A 14774-nucleotide genomic window follows, 5' to 3' on the forward strand; every position below is an offset into this window, starting at 1 on the left:
ACCTCTATCATAGGTAGTGTGTCTTGCCAATAGTCTGTCCTTGAGAACACAGATGTGCACTGTAGTTCAAAGGTTCTGATTAGGTTGTGGTTTGTCTCACGATGAGGTGTTTTTACATATTATATTACAGCAAAAGTTATTCCCATAACACCAGGCTTTTTGTTTAGATTAACTAGGGCACAAAGCTCTTGAAATTATTTGCATCAAGGTTATTAGTTTATGTAACTATTTTCATGTATTATGGGAACCTAGTTTGACTTGTGATTTGAGTATTTTAAAAGAGCACTGGCTTTGCAATGAAGTTTGCAGTTGTATCTCCTATTCTGCATCCACTGTGTCCTGATTTCTGCAGCACTACCCAGGGTCATTCATAACCGAGGTAGTTGGGGAAGGGTCCCCAACAATTGGCACCCAAACAGGGACTCTGAAAGAACATTAGGAGTGCAAGATAATAATGTAAGTAATTACAGGGTAATGGGACAAGCTAACTTCTCCACTTCCGTCTATGCTTAAACACTTGCTGAAAACTCATGGCGCTCATATCTATGTCAGACTTAGAGATGTGTCATGAAATTATCAAAGAATATAATCCTTGGTTTTCCTCAGATGAGAATTTAATGGATATAGGAAATTGGGATCGGGTTCAGATGAATATTGAGAAGACTGTGAAGCAAGGTGAAAAAATACCGGTGTGCTTTTCGTCTGTACGGTCTCTTGTTTACATAGTTTTTAAAGCCATGCAGACTGAGAAGCCAGCAAAAGACTTAGCATCCGAGATTTGTGCTCCAGTGAAAAAGTTACAGGTTAGTGAAGAAATGCAAACTGAGATTGAAAAAGATAATTCCTAGTTAGTTGAGAAGTCAGTTAAGGTTACTCTGAAGGACAATAAAGTTACTAAGGAGAGGACAAATAAGTTAGAAAAACAGCTGGAAAAATTATTAACTATTGCCAAAGGTAAAGTGAAAGTAAAACCGTTGGCTCCTTCACTATGGAGGCAATCATTTAACGCAGTTGCAGTCAGGGGATATGCAGAATCTCTGGATCCCTCTGATATTGGCTCAAAAAAAAAAAAACAAAGAAAGAAAGAAAGAAAGAAGGAGGGAAGGAAAGAAAGAAAGAAAGAAAGAAAGAAAGAAAGAAAGAAAGAAAGAAAGAAAGAAAGAAGAGAAAAAAAGAAAGAAAAAACCATATTGCTTAATTACTGCCTTTACCTTATTTGGCTATTGGTCAATCTTCTCCTATAAGGACAGGAGGTGTGGTAAGTATATCGCTGGAGTATCAGCAGTCCTCTGGTGTAAATACAAAAATGAGGTTAGCTGTGCAGCGTGAAAAACAAGTAAAAAGTAACTCAAGTATAATTGTAAAATAAGAAGTAACTTGTACATAAGGGTTAAAAAAAGTAAAGTGAATATGGGCCAAGAAATCAGCAAACAGCTGTTTGTACATTTATACATTCTTGAAAGGTTAGGGGTACTAAGGAAGGACAACAGCAGTTGCTTCAGTTTTTGAAATGTATAAAGGATGTGCGCCCCTGGTTCCCTGCCGAACGGATTATGAATCTAGAGATTTAAAAAGGTGTGTGATATTCATCATGATGACTATAGGGTAGGGCCATTTCAGGCTCCCTCTCCTCAACTGCCCAAGGAACTAGCTGGTGACATTTCCCTGAACACCTGGGAACCCCTCTAGGGTCAAGTCTCTTGCCAACTCTAAAATTGGCTCCCTTAATTAAGATATATATTTCCCTGCTCCCATATCTACTCTTCCTTTATCCCAACCATCCCATTCCCCCAAGTTCTCCCCATCCTCCCCTTCTCACTTTTCTCTCCCCATCTCCCCTTTCCCCCATCCCACCCTACCGCCAGTTCCCAGTTTTTACCCGGCAATTTTGTCTACTTACAATATCCAGGAGGATGACTATATGTTTTTCTTTGGGTTCACCTTCTTATTTAGCTTCTCTAGGATCATGAATTATAGGCTCAATGTCCTTTATTTATGGCTAAAAACCAATTATGAGTGAGTACATCCCATGTTCATCTTTTTGGGTCTGGCTTACCTCACTCAGGATAGTGTTTTCGATTTCCATCCATTTGCATGCAAAATTCAAGATGTCATCGTTTTTTACCGCTGAGTAGTACTCTAATATGTATATATTCCACACTTTCTTCATCCATTCTTCCACTGAGGGGCATCTAGGCTGTTTCCAGGTTCTGACTATTACAAACAATGCTGCTATGAACATAGTTAAACAAATGCTTTTGTAATATGACAGGGCATCTCTTGGGTATATTCCCAAGAGTGGTATTGCTGGGTCCTGGGGTAGGTTGATCCCGAATTTCCTGAGAAACCGCCACACTGATTTCCAAAGTGGTTGGACAAGTTTGCATTCCCACCAGCAATGGATGACATCATAGAACCTTCATCTGGCAACGGAAGGAGATAGAGACAGAGACTCACAATTGAGCACCGAACTGTGCTTCCATGGTCCAAATGAGGAGCAGAATGAGGGAGAACATGAGCAAGGAAGTCAGGATCGCGAGGGGTGCACCCACACACTGAGACAGTGGGGCCGATCTATTGGGAACTCACCAAGGCCAGCTGGACTGGGTCTAAAAAAGCATGGGATAAAACCGGACTCTCTGAACATGGCAGACAATGAGGGTTGCTGAGAAGCCAAGAACAATGGCACTGGGTTTTGACCCTACTGCATGTACTGGCTTTGTGGGAGCCTAGGCTGTTTGGGTGCCCACCTTCCTAGACCTGGATGGAGGGGGGAGGACCTTGGACTTCCCATAGGGCAGGGAACCCTGACTGCTCTTTGGGCTAGAGAGGGAGAGGGAGGGGAGTGGGCGAAGGGGAGGGAAATAGGAGGCGGAGGCATGGAGGAGGCAGAAATTTTTAATAATAAAAAAAATAAATAAAAAACCTGAATCATTGAAATCACAAAAAAGTATCCTTGCACACTTTTTAATCATAATGAATAATTGTCAGAGGTAAAAATGTTGCACATTTCAAACTATCAAAAAATACACTAGCTATAAATTGTTAAAAAACAAATAAAAATAAATAAAAAGGTGTGTGAGAAAGAATGAGCATGATTTGTCTTGGTCTGTGTTTTGACTATTACTATGTTGCTGTGTTATATGTTCATGTCTTTGGAAGGCTTAAGTGGTACTGTCTGTCATTACTGGTCCACTGTTGCTGACATATTAAAACTTGTACTAATATGAAATTTTTGAAACTAGCAGTATCTTTCTTTATCTTAACCAATAATTTGTACCCAATTTCCTTTAAAGATAAGTATTTGTTACCCATTGAATCGAAATGATTAAAACATATTTTTTCTGTGAAAACAAAAGCATAATTTTCCCCAAATATAATGCGTCTTTAGCTATTATTTTAAATCAATCCTTTTCATAGTACACAGGTTGGTATAACTCAATATTTTTTAAAGCAGTATCAAGACAGAGAAGGGTTATAATGAGAAATTTCTGGTCAGCAGAAAAGACCTTGAGAGTTATCACAGTGAAGAAGAACTTGACTTAGGAAAGAAAAGAGGGGGAGCAGTGCTGGTGGGCACAGAATGTGTCCTGGCTGCCAGTATTCCTGAAAAAAAAATGTTAACTTCTCCGGTCACAATCAAAGATTCTCTGTTACACATCTGTGCATTTTTTCAAATGCAAGCAGTCAATTCTCTGCTGCCTTATACACAAGTGTATGTCTCCCTGTAGTATCTTTGCCTACCTGAGCATGTGCCTGTACCCTCTTCCCTCTGCAGGAGCTGCTGACTGGCTGTGGACCAGAGATCAAGGAAGGAAGGTTGCTAGTGTCATGCCTCTCCTTAGAGAAGTTTTTCTTTCAGGACCCAAACTCATGTGAGGAGATATCCATGGAAATTTACATGTTGTCTAAAGGACAAGGGGACAAACAAGAGACTAAAATGATATAGGAAAAAACTCATCTGTAGACAATAATGAGTTTTAAGAAAAACTATAAAAATTCTAAGTATTTATTTATGTTGTGTTAATTCTGATTGATTTCCCTATTAATAAAGCTGGTGATTCTTCACTGAAGAATAGTTATGTTACTTATGCAATCATGTTCTTTAAAGGTAAAAGGAAGACTGAGGTCCTAAATACAAGTTAATTATTAATCATCACAGTACAAGCAATTCTCTGAGTTGCAGGGTTCTATACGATTGACCTCCTATAAAATAAGAAGACTAAAGCTCTTAGCCATTCAGACTTCCATAGAGAAGTCCAAATATGTTTCTTAAAAACTTCAACATCACATCTATGGTTGGTAAATTAAAGCTGCAGTGTAACTGCTCCTATGATGGTTAGTCATGGTACAAAATGCTTTTATTGTGAGTCTATATTAATTCAAAGTGTCAAAAAGTAAAAAAAGAAAAGAAAAGAAAAGAAAACACTGAGAACATCAATTCAGGTTGTAAGGATTTGAAGGCATAAAAGCTTGGAGATTATATAGACTTTAGAGGATATTCTAAAAATATAAAATTTATAAGAAATGATGACTTTAGACGTATATAAAAATTTCAATATTTCTTTCCCCTTCCTCGGTTATTGAGAATATAAGTAAACAAGCTTTAAATGAGTCCATGAATTTAACAGAAGTTAAAACTTCTGTTCCCAGTCTGTATTTGTTTTACCAGGTTTCTACTTGGTTGACAAACACATCCAAGCATCAATTGCTGATAACAACTTGCTCGAAATGACTATGAGTCCTGATCTTGTTAAAACCTGATGTGGACCAATCCAGCCAATGTGATTGCTGTCTTTTCAGCTTGTCAATGAGCCAGATCCTTCTAAGTTCTTTCATTGCTTTTGATTAAAATTCTAGCCTTCCAGGGCCTGAGAACAATGTCCTAAGGTCATCAGGAATTAATTACAGAAATGACTACATCATCCCTGTCCCTCCACCCCCAGAATGTTAGATAGAAATTTCTCTGTCAGTCATCACGGGGATTTTGGTCATTAATGTCTTCAATAAATAATAATTCCTATCTGGGTGCCATTAAACTAATGTTACTAAAATCTCAATGTTGTATTAAGAACGGCGGGCTAAGTTCCTGGCACCCACCCACCCGCACTGCTAGCTTGGGCGCCACTCTGTAGTAAGAGCTGTGGTGGGCTGCATTCCGCCACCCGAAATAATTACATGGAAACTGTATTATTTTCATCACTGCCTGGTCCATTAATTCCAGCCTCTTATTGGCTAGCTCTTACATATTGTTCTAACCCATTTCTAATATTCTGTGTAGCACCACGAGCTGGCTTGCCAGGAAAGATCTTAACCTGCGTCTGTCTGGAGTGGGAGAATCATGGCGACTCACTGACTTGGCTTCTTTCTCCCAGCATTCTATTCTGTCTACTCCGCCTACCTAATTTTCTGTCCTATCAGGCCAAGCAGTTTCTTTATTAATTAACCAATGAAAGCAACAGATTAGAAAGAAATCACTCCCACATCATCTCAATATCAGCCTCTGGAATAAATTCATCTCAAGGATTTGAGATGATGCACTAAGCAGGGGCAAGGAATTTTTTAAATAGCAGCATTTTGTCATTAATAACGTTATAGCTGAACTACCCCTTTCACAAGCTTGAACTGTGTTTACTGATGGTTCTAAAACTCATGCCGCTTAGTGTACTTAATCAAAGTTTTGGTCACAATTATCTCCTCATACATCGGTACAATAGAATGAATTATGGGCAGTCATCCAGGTATTGTGAGATTTTCCTACTGAAGCCCTTAATATAGTGGTTGATTCCAAATATGTAGTCGGGGTTGTAAAGACCATTTACACTGCTTCTATTCATGTTAATAATTCTATTCGGAAAGTGTTATTCTTAACATTACAAAAGCTGTTAAAAAGGCAAAATCATGTAGTATTTATTGTGTATATACGATCACATACCAAATTACCTGGATATCTAACTAAGGGGAATAATCTAGCTGATGCTTTTGTGAACTTTGTTTCAGCTGAGGATGAGCACCAACATTTGCACATTAATGCTCCTCACTTACATGTTCAATATAGAATTCCTTCTAGACAAGCTAAATGTGTTATTCTGAACTGTCCTATCTGTTGTCCCCTGCATTTAAGACAAAATACACCTGGTTCCAATCCTCGGGGGTTGGATTCCAACCATATTGTACAGATGAACATAATTCATATACCAGAATTTGGCCAGTTATATTATGTTCGTGTGATAATAGATACAATCTCCTCCATGATATGGGCTACACCATTATCTGGGAAGGCAACTTAATCATGGCATTACCCATTTATTTGAAGCTTTTGCAGTATTGGGGATGTCAACCATAATAAAGACAGACAATGGGCCTGCATACTCCTCTACAAAATTTCAGTGATTTTGTGATCAATATGATATTAAACATGTGACTGGTATAGAATATAACCCTCAAGGTCAAGCCCACTCTACCTTGAAGCAACAAAAAGCCAAAAAAGGAGGAAAGTGCAGAACTTGGGTATAAAAGACATTTAGGCTTTACAGAATAATCCTAAAGCTATTATGTGTCAGGCTTTGTTTATTTCAAACTTTTTGAATTTACCACAGCATTTCATGTCTGAGAAGCTTGAGGATTTGGAACCAGCTTCTTTTAAGGAAATTTGGGCAAAAACTGCTGTTGATGCTGAATGGGTTACGGCACAGTTGTTGGTAGATGGAAGGGGGTATGGTCTTGTGTCTTTTCAGGATGGCCACCAGCAGTGTATTCCAGGCCACTGGATCAAGGCCCAAAGGACTGATTAAATATTGAGCATAGGTTGGGTCTGCCAATAGTTAGTTTTGTGGTCACTTAACTGGCTGGGTTTCAGTGTTCACATTCTGTAAAATGGATATGGAAATATTCACAGCACAGAATTACTGGAAGGATTACATGTAACCAGCCCCAAAGGATTTTTAACCTGTAAATTTTAAGGAGACAATTCATTCTTGCCATAAAATACCATCTTCCCCATTAGCTATGAGTTCAGGTTAATGGGCAATCACACCTAGGTGGTCAGCCTGTTGAGGATAGGGATTCATAGTAGAAATCAAGTTGTATTCCTACAGCATCCTGTGCCCATCATTGGTGCTGAATGGATGTTTGTGTAAGCGAAGAGTCAGTGACATGCGACGTGGGATCATTGGTCCTTCTCTCTGTGGACTGGTTGGAACAGAGGGTTAGTTTGGAACAGCATGAGCTCATGATGATCTAGCTGAAGAAGTGCAAGACTTTTCAATAATGAAACTACACTTGGGCACATTCTCTCCAGTGGTGATATCTATGACATTCGAGGCAGAAAAAGACGATGAGTCCTGAGAGAGGAAACGCTGGAACGGGAGACGGAACAAAGAGTTGGAAAGGCTGATATTTGCACAGGATGCATGGCTGAGAAAGAAGCCCACGTGCTGCATGATGCATGCCCTTTTTCTGCATGCTAAGTCATCCGAGAGTTTGTAGAAGGAGATTTTTTGTCCTTAGGAAGCAATTTTCAGTCAAGTTCCAAAATAATGTCAAATAATTATCTTTTAAAATACATGTTTATGTATTGTAAATAACTTTAGAATTGGCATTTCTAATCCCCCGTGCCTACGAAATTCCCTGGTACTAAGTCAGTTATGTAGGGAAGGGCATTCATTGTGGGCCTATAAATTTTATTTAAAATTGCGCCGTCTTCCCGTTGCTTGTTTAACAGTCCCTGTGTTCTTCGCAGGAAAGCAATGCATCTCCCTAAATGCACCCAACTTACTACCAGCGAGCAAGTTGGATGCAGAGGCCTCAGTATGTAATACTAATGAGAAATTTGTTGATGGGAACACACACCCAGAGTGCAGAATTTTGTTCCTAGCCAAGATGTATGATTTCTGCCTTCTGGAGGCCCTGAGCCCAGCACAACACCCATCTCATGGAGAGCACAACTCCAAGCATGCTTGGAGGAACTCGCTAACTGTTCCCATTTTGAAGGTGTTTAAACATAAGTTAATAAAGCTAGGCACAGTAGCATGCACCTGTAAATTTAACTACTTGGGCAGCAAAGCAGGAGGGTGACAAGTTCAAGCTCAGCCTGAGCTACAGAATGATGTCACCCTGGGCTATACACTAAGATTCTGTCTTAAAAAGACCTGTGTGTGTGTGTGAATACATGTACTTAAATAAATAAACTAACAGAGGTAGAGAGTAAAAAAAAAATAAAAATAAAATAAAATTGCTGTGTGGAGAAGAATGGCATTGAGGGGAAACAAGGACAAACTTGAGGTGCCGGTGGCAGCAATGGCCCAATTATCATTGGCCAAAAAATGTTCTTTTTGGCATGTTAGAGCCCCTGTGCCTACCTGGGGGCAAATTAAGTGTCTCACTGCTAATGGTCAAGCTGTTCTGCAGAGGTGTGATAAAACTGTTACAGCCGAGAATCTTTTCCTGGCCACGTGTGCTTTACTGTTGGTAACATCTGTTGAAGCTGTAAGTTATTCATACTGGGCATACATTCCAAATCCCCTATTACTGAAGCCTGTGATGTGAGGAGCATCTTCTCTCTTAGTGCTTACCACCCCAAGGTGTTATCTCCTCCTTGGGATGAATTAACAGCTAAAAATTGTGCAAATGGGTCTAAATTTAATTTTATATATTCTGGCTCAGAACATCCTATATGCTTAGGGCCTCCTCCTTGCTAATCCATGGCTTATTAACATTGGCTTTTACCTGGTATTAATATTAGTGGATCATAAATGCAGTTAGAGAAGTAGTCTGCCGCTGGGCGGTGGTGGCGCACGCCTTTAATCGCAGCACTCGGGAGGCAGAGGCAGGCGGATCTCTGTGAGTTCGAGACCAGCCTGGTCTACAGAGCTAGTTCCAGGACAGGCTCCAAAGCCACAGAGAAACCCTGTCTCGAAAAACCAAAAATAAATAAATAAATAAATAAATAAATAAATAAATAAATAAATAAATAAAAAAGAAGTAGTCTGCCTCCTCTTTTTACCAGATGTAGCAAAATGTTACCTATGGATCATATTTTAATTTCCCAGTATGCGAAGATTTCACATATTTCTTTGCAATATAAACCCTTTATTTGAAAATATTGTTTAGGTAAATTTGGGAAAATTATTAATAACACTTAGATAAATTGGGGGCCATATGGGATATTTATTAATACATGTTCTGAATGGAATAGTACTGCCTGTAATATGTTTAATGTCACTAAAATGGCTCCAGCTATGAGGAACAATGAGGCAGTTAGCAGTCCGCGGATTATGGCCTGGGGAGATGGAGGGAGTAAGATGGCTACTCTACAATTTCCCAATGCTGTTCAGATGCATATTTGGAAACTGGCTGCGGCCTTAAAGATCAACAACAATGACATAAATCAACAGTGCTGCTAATACCTATGAAAAACCAGTAGAGATACTTAGGATTTTTTTAGCTGTTTTCTCAAATGTGATACTAATTAATCTTATTAAATAAAAACCAATAGTCAGATATGGGGGGGGGTGAAAGGTAGAAGATCTGAGAAGCAGAGCAGCAACCAGTCACTAGTTCTTACCTTTCAGAAATCCTCAGACTAAATGCAGTAGCCTGTCTCTACAAGTCCTCAGGTTGAGTGCCTTTAGCTCCTGTCTCCTCCCTCCTTATAGTTCTCTCCCCACACAGTCAAATCCCTTATCATCTCTACTTCACCTGTATTTGAATTAAAGGCATATGAGTGCCGAGAACCGGGATTCAAAGTGTGAGCCACTACGTTCTGAGACTAGATCAATTTTGTGTAGCTCAAAATGACCTTCAACTCATAGAAATCAATCTGCCTCTGCCTCTGCCTCTGCCGGGATTTAATATGTGTTACACTACTCCCTGGCTTTAGGGGCTAACTAGTGGCTAGCTCCACACTCTGATCCTCAGGCAAGTTTTGTATGTTAAACACAAACAAAATGTCACCACATTTCCTCTTTTTGTCTAAAATAAAAATGTTATAACTAATAAAAGGAAAACTATATACAGTAAGTACAATAACTATATACAATACAGTCAGGCATGAAATATCATTAATGTCTTGCCCATAAACATTTGACAAATTCAGAGAAAATACCCCATTATCTATCCTAATTAGGTGAGTACAAAAGGTACAAAAGGTACAAAAGTACCTGACTCACTTTCTATTCTGACTTGCATTACCCAAACTATCCTTTAATGTCTCTGAACCTTATGTATTTTACATCTCCTTAGTAAATTTCTTTTTTGAATCTGGTGAGAAGGAAAACTATTACTCTAGTCCTCATCTGCTTCAGAGAACTGTGAAGGAAGGAATATTAACTGAGTAAGCAGGAAATGCAAGTTTTCTTAGCTGTTTTCTTCCTCCAATAAGGAGAAAAATGCCCTAATTATTTTCTTAGTTATACCCTTGTGAAAATTTATCACAGTACAAACAGCTTCATTTTCATATATTACTAGTACCGCATCTACACATAGCATGTATGAATATTATCAGCAAAAAGCTGTCTTGTGTTATGGACAATTGTCATGTCCTAAGTTTTCCTGTGGTCACTTGGATTGAGACACTCTACTGGCTGCCCTTTCTATATCACTCATTTTGTAATCAAGAATAATGGAATGCTCCATTCTTTTCCTTGTATTATTTTACAATGTGTCCATATAACTGGATCTGAGGGATAAGCAAATAAATTATTACAGAAGGATATATAGTGGAATTTCAATTGTATTTCAATAAATAAAGGTTGCCTAAAGATTAGAGAATAAAACAGCTCCATGGGTCAGCCTTAAAGACCAGGCAGTGGTTACATACACCATTATTTGAGTAGCCACACTAATTGTCACAGAAAGGGGGAAGTTGCATGCCTTTAATCACAGTGGTGCACAACTTTAATACCAACAACAGAGAGGATTATAAAATAGGAGGAGACAGCTCTCTGACACAGTTTCATCCTGAGATTCATGAAGGCAGGATCACCATTTCAAACTGAGGTTGAGGTAGAAAACATTGGCTGGCTGTTTTGCTTTTCAGATCTTTAGATTGAACACCAGTTTCCTTTTCTGAGCACTTCTTAATCATTTTTCATGGATGTAAAGTCTGAAAGGAGGTTTGGCTGACTGAGGGTTTACATGATAAAGCACTATAGGGTAAATATGTGAAAATTTCACAAACAAATCAGATAAAAATTATAAAAATAAGTTAGATAAATATTACAAAATAATAAAAGATCCCATTTCAATTTCTGATTGATTGTGCTTCGAAACTTTGATCCCCATGATGTATTTGTAGGAGCTGATGTGATTTAGGGATGCATATGTTTGAGTATCTATGAATGATCACATTCAGACCTCTCTATGGCTACTGTTCAATCTCTCTCAAAAATTTAATTATCATTAGTGTAAGCAGATATTTCTTGGGACCTCATGCTTCATTGAAACAATTATAAGAACTTACCTGAACAGAGAATTCTCATCAGAAGATGTTAAAATGGCCAAAAGATACTTAAGGTCATGCTCAACCTCCTTAGCGATCAGAGAAATGCAAATCAAAACAACTTTGAGATATCATTTTACACCTGTCAGAATGGCTAAAATCAAAAACACCAAGGATAGCCTTTGCTGGAGAGGTTGTGGAGAAAGGGGTACCCTCATCCATTGCTGGTGGGACTGCAAACTTGTGCAACCACTTTGGAAATCAGTGTGGCGGTTTCTCAGAAAAATTGGGATCAACCTACCCCTGGACCCAGCAATAGCACTCTTGGGAATATACCCAAGAGATGCCCTAGCATATGACAAAAGCATTTGTCCAACTATGTTCATAGCAGCATTATTTGTAATAGCCAGAACCTGGAAGCAACCTAGATGCCCTTCAATAGAAGAATGGATGAAGAAAGTGTGGAATATATATACATTAGAGTACTACTCTGCGGTAAAAAACAATGACTTCTCGAATTTTGCATGCAAATGGATGGAAATAGAAAATACGATCCTGAGTGAGGTAACCCAGACCCAAAAAGAAGATCATGGGATGTACTCACTCATAATTGGTTTCTAGCCATGGATAGGGGCCACTGAGTCTATAATTTGTGATCCTAAAGAAGCTAAACAAGAGGGTAAACCCAAGGAAAAACATATAGATATCCTCCCAGCTATGGGAAATAGACAAGATTGATGGGCAAAAAATGGGAATCTTGGGGGGTGGGGTGGGATGGGGATGAGGGGAGATGGGGAGAGAAAAGTGTGAAGGAGAGGATGAGGGGAACTGGGGGAATCGGGGTGATTGGGGGTAAAGGAAGGTTGGATGGGGGAGCAGGGAAACTCATACCTTAGTTAAGGGAGCCACCTAAGGGTTGGCAAGAGACTTGAACCTGGAATGGCTACCAGAAGCCCAGGGCAATGTCCCCAGTTAGCTCATTGGGGCACCTGAGGATAGGGAACCTGAAATGAACCTATCCTATAATCATACTGATGAATATCTTGCATATCGCCATAGAACCTTCATCTAGAGATGGATGGAGATAGAGACAGAGACCCACACTGGAGCACCGGACTGAGCTCCCAAGGTTATAATGAGGAGCAGAAGGAGAGAGAACATGAACAAGGAAGTCAGGACCATGAGGGGTGCACCCAACCACTGAGACAGGGGGGCCGATCTATTGGGAGCTCACCAAGGCCAGCTGGACTGCTACTGAAAAAAACATGGGATAAAACCGGACTCTCTTAATGTGGTGGACAATGAGAGCTGACGAGAGGCCAAGGAGAACGGCATAGGAACTTTCATCTGGCGATGGATCGAGAGAGAGACAGAGACCCAATTTGGATCAACCGTCTGAGCTCTTAAGGTCCAAATGAGGAGCAGAAGGAGGGAGAACATGAGCAAGGAAATCAGGACCACGAGGCGTGCACCCACCCACTGTGACAGTGGAACTGATCTATTGGGAGCTCTCCAAGGCCAGCTGGACTGGGACTGAATAAGCATGGGTTGAAACTGGACTCTCTGAACAAGGCGGACAATGAAGGCTGATGAGAAACCAAGGACAATGGCACTAGGTTTCGATCCTAATACATGAACTGGCTTTGTGGGAGCGTAGCCTGTTTGGATGCTCACCTTCCTGGACCTAGATAGAAGTGGGAGGACCTTGGTCTTCATGTACAGCAGGGAATTTGGACTGCTCTTCAGTATCGAGAGGGAGGGGGAGTGGACTAGGGGGAGGAGAAGTGGAGTGGGGATAGGGGGAGGGGAACAGGGGGAGGGGGCAATGTGTGGGAGGAGGGGGAGGGAAATGGGAAACGGGGAGCAGTTGGAAATTTTAAGTAAAAAAGAATAAAAAAAAATAAAGTTGATAATTAGAATTTCATTTAAAAAAAAGAATTTACCAATATATAGTACTAAGAAAACAAAAATGTAAATTTATATATAAGTTGAAAATTAAGCTTAAAATAATTTAATTAACTCCAATAATTGAAATGTTAACATTTGCAGGTTATAGTAACAATTATTAGAATAAAGTAGTGAATATATAGTGAATTCTTACAAACTTACCATGCATCAGCATCCATTTGAGTAAAGCTTAACTTTCTTTCTTTTCTTTTTTTCTTTTTTCTTTTTTGGTTTTTTGAGACAGGGTCTCTTTGAATCTTTGGAGCCTGACCTGGAACTAGCTTTTGTTATAAAAGTATAATGTAAGTATCCTTGACTATATACTTGATAGAAAAGTTCTTCCCATGGGAATATGGACAGGCCCCTTACCTTGCTTCATCTCAAAATGGAGTGTCCAGACAGGGAAGAGTAACCAAATGTATTTGACACACAGTAGAAACAATATGTACCTGAAAAGAGAATTAGATTAGAACATACAGTATGTGTGATTCTTGATGGAAGCAGAATGGAAACAATGAGGATGTTACACTTACAGTTCTCTTCTCCCAGACAGTCATTTGGTACTAGTCAAGGGGAGCTTTCAATAAGACCATTCCAAATCCAGAATACAGGTCTCACTGCACATAAAAACCACTCTTAAGAGAGGATTCAATGCCTAGCAGTGGGTTGCACACACACAAAGCACTAAATAGAATTTTTGGAGATTCTTCGTCTCATAATTCTTGTAAACAATTTTTATCCTCGTATTTCCTTTGCTTATATTTAATGGTTTAGGGTTTTGTGTGTTGTAAGAAGCCACTTGTTTGTTTCTTGGCTGCCCAGCCCCAAAATAATTATGCCCAGAACCAAAATAACCACACAGAAACTATATTATTAAAATCACTGCTTGGGCCAGTAGCTCTAGCTTCTTAATGGCTAACTCTTACATCTTAATTTAACCCATCTCCTTTAACCTGTGCATCACTGCAAGGTCATGGCCTGCCAGCAAAATTTCAGTGTTTCTGTCTTTAGAGGCAGCTCCATGACTTCTCTCTAACTCAGCCTCCTTTCTCCCAGCATTAAGTTTAGTTTTTTCCTGCCTAGCTCTGTCCTACCCTATCAGGCCAAGTTAGTTTCTTTATTAAACAATGGTAGTCACAGCATACAAATGGGAAGACCACATCACCTCCCCTTTTTTGTTTAAATAAAAACAGAAGTTTTAACTTTAACATAGTAAATTACATATTATAAAATAGTTATCCAGCAAGCATGAAAGTTACAATATTTATATCTTTTTTATCTTTTATCATAACTAAGGAAAACTGTAACTATAAGTTCTTAAACTCCATCAAAGAATCCAGAAAGATATAATATCACCTAAGTAAACAGGAAGTAGATTTTAAGCAAC

General features: G+C 39.3%; 1 long non-coding RNA gene across 1 annotated transcript; it reads right to left on the reverse strand.

The window, feature by feature from the left end:
* Window positions 1–960: 960 nt before the first annotated feature.
* Window positions 961–14012, reverse strand: LOC130865490 (uncharacterized). Its single transcript, XR_009056139.1, has 5 exons — window positions 13921–14012; window positions 13757–13836; window positions 13550–13668; window positions 13115–13209; window positions 961–1289 (listed from the first exon to the last, which is right to left on the reverse strand). It is a non-coding gene; the product is annotated as an uncharacterized LOC130865490 (long non-coding RNA).
* Between the last annotated feature and the right edge of the window lie 762 nt (window positions 14013–14774).

The sequence above is a fragment of the Chionomys nivalis genome, chromosome 23, assembly GCF_950005125.1.
Source record: "Chionomys nivalis chromosome 23, mChiNiv1.1, whole genome shotgun sequence".
Classification (NCBI taxonomy): Eukaryota; Metazoa; Chordata; class Mammalia; order Rodentia; family Cricetidae; genus Chionomys; species Chionomys nivalis.